The sequence below is a fragment of the Artibeus jamaicensis genome, unplaced genomic scaffold (assembly GCF_021234435.1).
Source record: "Artibeus jamaicensis isolate MK-2021 breed Jamaican fruit bat unplaced genomic scaffold, CSHL_Jam_final scaffold_369, whole genome shotgun sequence".
Lineage (NCBI taxonomy): Eukaryota > Metazoa > Chordata > Mammalia > Chiroptera > Phyllostomidae > Artibeus > Artibeus jamaicensis.
In genome coordinates, this window is record NW_026522042.1 from 8811478 (window position 1) to 8816518 (window position 5041).

General features: G+C 40.5%; 1 non-coding gene across 1 annotated transcript; it reads left to right on the plus strand.

Annotated features, from left to right (window-relative positions):
* Nucleotides 1-4641: 4641 nt before the first annotated feature.
* Nucleotides 4642-4711, plus strand: LOC119044269 (small nucleolar RNA SNORD56). Its single transcript, XR_005081574.1, has one exon. It is a non-coding gene; the product is annotated as a small nucleolar RNA SNORD56 (small nucleolar RNA).
* Nucleotides 4712-5041: the final 330 nt, after the last annotated feature.

The following is a 5041-nucleotide window of genomic DNA, read 5'->3' on the forward strand; positions in this document are numbered from 1 at the left end:
GAGCGTGAAAAAAACGTCATCAGTGGTGGACAGCACATCTCCTTCTTGTTCACTGCAGAGCTTAGAACATGTAATATCTTAAGTAATTGATTAATTAACTAACAATGAAGAGTTTTAGGAAGATTGGCATACAGGATGAAAATTTATAACAATCTAGACAACAGGCTAAAAAAAATGAAATGGGCAAAAATGCTTGGGTTGCCTCAGTGGACTCAATCTTCCTCCATAAATTAAGGATTGTGGAAGTAAAATGACGGTCTCACACACCTTTGGAAATGTGACTATAAAATATGCGAGTCCAAGTTTGTAAGGAAACGTTGCCGTGAGCACTGAGCGGCCAGGAAAACTTGAAGGAGAGAGCAATGGAGAGAGAATCTACGTAGAGAGGGCCCTGACCTGGCGTTACGAGTTTGCCTCTCACCCCATCAGACCCCCTGAGATAATCTGAAGTGGACTAACTCAAATTAACTTCTGGGCTGGAAGTAAGTCACAAGCCTCCCCCTCATTCAACTGGAGGGAGATGGTACAGGTATACGCGTCAAGGCAGGGATGATGGGGGCCCTCGTGGTGTCTGGTCAAATGCAGCCTTTAATACAAACGATCTTTTCCACTTTCAGCTTTGTCTACGCTGTGGTCAGTTTGTGAGCTTCTTCCCTTCACTCTTCATCACCTGCTTCCTGAGCACTTTTCAGAACTTGGTTTATGTAGGACTTCTTTACATTCTGCTTTCTGATCATCCTATAAAAACTATAGGCTGTTGTTCTTTTTTTAATAGCATATTGCAACAGCTTTATTGCATATCATATAATTCAGCTATTGAAGGTGTACGATTACATGGATTTTTAGTATATTCAGAGTTGTGCAACCATAGTCATAATCTAATTTTAGAACATTTTCTTCAGCCTAAAAAGAAATCCTCTGCCTGTTAGCAGTCATGGCCCATCAGTCACCCCCACTGGCTCCCACCAAACACTCACCTACTTTCTGTCTCTGTATATTTGGCTATTCTGGACACACAATGCAAGTGGAATCATATGATTCGTGGTCTTTTGTGAATGGCTTCTTTCACTTCACATAGTATTTTCAAGATTCATCCATGTTGTAGCAACTATCAGAACTTAATTCCTACTTACTGCCAAATTCCACTCAATAGTGTACATGAACAATATTGAGTTTACCCATTATCAGTTGTAGATGTCTGGATTGTTTCCAGTTTGAGGTTATCATAACTAATGTTGTCATGGACCTTCATGCACAAGTTTTTGTGTTGACATGTTTTCACTTCTTTGGGGCCTGTCTCTAGGAGTGGAGATCTCGAGTCATATGGCAATTCTATGTTTAACATGCTGAGAAACTGCCAAGCCATTTTCCAGAGCGGATGCACCATTTACACTGCTTCTAGCCATTATGGAGGTTTCCGCTTCTCCGCACCCTCGTCAACACTTGGTACTCTCTATCTTCTTTGTTTGCTTGGATTTCCTTTTTGGCTTAATAGGTGAATTTTGCCAAACATTTAGAAACATAAAAAAATTAATATAAACTTTCAGAAAATCGAGGAAGGAATACTGCTCAAAACATTTGTAAAGCCAGCATTATCCTGATTCCAAAATCAACAATACATAACAAAAAAAGAAAATTATAGAATAATATTCCTCATAAAAGTATATGCAAAATTCTTAATAAAATAGCAAATAAAATTCAACAATGTGTAGGATGATGATGCATCATTACTAAATGAGGTTTACTGCAAGAATATAAAGTTGATTTAACTTGTAGTGAAAACTAATGTAATTTACCATATTAATAATTAAAATGGAAAATTATATCTTCTCTAGAGGTACAGATAAAAACATCTGACAAAATTAAATGCCCATTACGGTAAAACTCTCAGAAAACTAGGAAGAAAAGGAAACTCTGTATTCGTTACTAACAGTTATACACTTAAGAGTGACAAACTGCACTCAAGCCTGTTTAAGATTAACAGCAAGACAAGAATGTCCTGTCTCATCACTTTTATTGAACATTATGCTGGAAGTTCTAGGCAATGCAATCAGAAAAGGAAAATAAATAAGACAGAAACATTGAAAAGGAATAAGGAAAATCATCTTTATTCACTGACAACATAATTGTGTACTTAAAAATTTCCTCCCAAACTAGGCTAATAAGTGAAGTTAACAATTTTGTAAGATAATGTCAGGAAATGATTCTTTTTAAATCTCTAAGATTTCTGACCATCTTGCAAGGAGGGGCACTAACTGCCTTTGTTCTAGGCTATGTTTTGAAGATGTATATGTTTGTGTAGATGTATGTTTATATGTATATGTGTGTGTATGTGTATATGTAGATGTAAAATGTAGCAAACAGCTACGGATGATAGTGATAATGTTTCCCCCCTAACCCCAGAGCAAAAGATAGGTTTGCTGAGTATTCAGAATAACACACATAGTGCCTCTTTCAGGGCCAAAGTTCAGGCAGGCTCACTGTTTAGTATAATAGAATCAGGTCCCTCAAGTTTGGGTTCCCAGCCTGGACCACACCCCACTGCACATGCAGGCACCGCTTGGTCCTCTTCATGTTGCCCAGTAAGGACCAGGGCCTGGGGAGCTGAAGCAACAGCCATACCCTAGTTACTGCTAACACCATGAGGAATAAGCTGTCCCTGGTCTCTGACCTAGAATTCTCTTGCCTTCTACCAGCATCCACGAGACCTGTTAGTTTGCAAGTAGAGCAAAACCTTAGAGCCTTCAACATTCTTGTTAGGTACAAGAGACAATATATAAACATCAACTGTTTCAATATGCTGGCCACAGTTAGAATATAAGTTAATAAAGAACACGTGTAAAATAACATGAGAAGCATAATACAGTAATAAATTTAACAGAATGTGTTTGAGGCCTTTTGCACTGAAAACTATGAAAGTATGGCTGAGAGAAATTAAAGACCTAAGTAAATGGAGGATGATTCCACGTGTGTAGAGAAGAAAATGTCAATCTGCCCATGGCACCATCTGAATCTTCAGTGGAACAGAAGAGAGAAATGGTCCGTATCTGCCAGTGAAGGCACAAACCCTTCCAGCCCAGGGACAGTGCCCTGAGGAGGCTGTCTGTCAGGTCCCATCACAGAGATCTCAAGGTCCCATGGGCTCTTTCATTCTCTCGGGAAATTTCCTTTTGATTTCTACTCCCCATACTCAATTTCTAAGGAACCTTGACTAGTGTCAAAAACTTTGAAGGATCAGAATTTGCTGGTATGCTGCTTTTTGTTGATTAAAAAAAAAATGTTGTTGAAGAGCAACAGCCACCAAACCTAGACCCAAGAGAGGAAGGACGGGCACAAGTTCCCAGGTGACTGGCCAAAGCCGTTGGCGGTGTGAGCCCCTTTCACCGTCTGTAAAATGATGACAGTCCCTGCTCTGCTCTGTCCATTCACCAGCATCAGTGCTCAGACTGAGCTCAGAGGCACAGGGCTTGGCAGATGAGTTTACATGTGGTGTGACCTGAACAGCCGAACACACTAGAGATGAAAATGGAAGACCCCGGGAAGTCCTTGTCACCAGAGATTATTTCACAAGACTTTTGAAAAGGTAATAATGGAAAGAACTCATATTTGCAAGCAGGAACATAAGCACATCTGGAATTATATATCTGTCCTGCCACCCAGCCACTGGGGGCAAGGTGGGTGTGAACCTTCCAGGGCCCCATGGGGCATGTGTCCCACACCTAGGATACTCCATCAGTTAGGGGTCACTTTTTCCCCACCTGTCTGGCCTGCCCCAGACAGTATTCTTCACATAAACCTCCCTTAGAATTTAATAAAAGGAAAAAGAAAAGTCATCTACTTTCAAAATGTGATTTAAAGAATGTAAACAAGAAATAAAACAAACCTGGAATTTGAAAGAATATGAAACTTATTAGATATTAAATATAAAAATAAACACATCCAAATGGGAACCCACCAGCCAAGATGAAGACATAGGTAAATACAATGTGCCTCTTCACACAAGCAAAAGGACAACAACGAATTTAAAAACAAACAACAACTAGAACTGCCAGAAAAACAAAATGTATGGAAGTCCAACAACCAAGAAGTTAGAGAAGAAATATTCATCCAGACCTGTAGGAGGAGCAGAGATGGGCAGCTGGGTTAGAGAGGACTTGTAGCAAGGAAGGAGCTGAAGGACTTGTCAGGAAGAGGGGTGCAGATGGCAGCTGGTGGACCTGGCAGTCCCACATTTGCGAGCAGATAAAATGGGAGGAACAACTGGGGAACAAAACAGACTGCACAACCCAGGGCTCCAGTACAGGGAAATAAAGCCTCAAACCTCTGATTGAAAACACCTGTGGGGATTGTAGTGGTAGGAGAAATTCCCAGCCTCACAGGAGAGTTCTATGGAGAGGCCCAAAGGGCCCTAGAATGTACAGAAACCCACCCACCTGGGAATCAGCACCAGAAGAATCCAATTGGCTTGTGGGTAGCGGAGGCAGTGACGAAAACCTGGCCAAGAGCCCAGCAAGCAGCATTGTTCCCTCTCAGACCCCTCCCCCACACATAATTCAGCTACATAGTTGCCCTGCCCTGGCAATTACCTACGGGTCCACCCTTTACTACCTAACAGGCACACTGAGACAAAAAATATATGGCCCAAATGAAAGGACACATTTTTCATAAACAGCAGTTCACTAGTGAGTGTTGAGACTTTCGGTCTGAGTGAAAAAAAAAATGAAACAACAGATCAAAGCTCAGAAAAAATACAACTAAGTGATGAAGAGATTGCCAACTTAGCAGATACAGAGTCCAAAACACTGGTAATCAGGATGCTCACAGAAATGGTCGAATATGGTCACAAAATAGAGGAAAAAGTGAAGGCTATAAAAAGCGAAATAAAGAAAAATGTGCAGAAAACCAAGAGCAATGGGAAGGAAATCAGGACTCAGATAAATGATTTGGACCAGAAGGAAAAAATAAACATTCAACCACAATAGAATGAAGAAACAAGAATTCAAAAAAATGAGGAGAGGGTTAGAAACCTATAGGACAACTT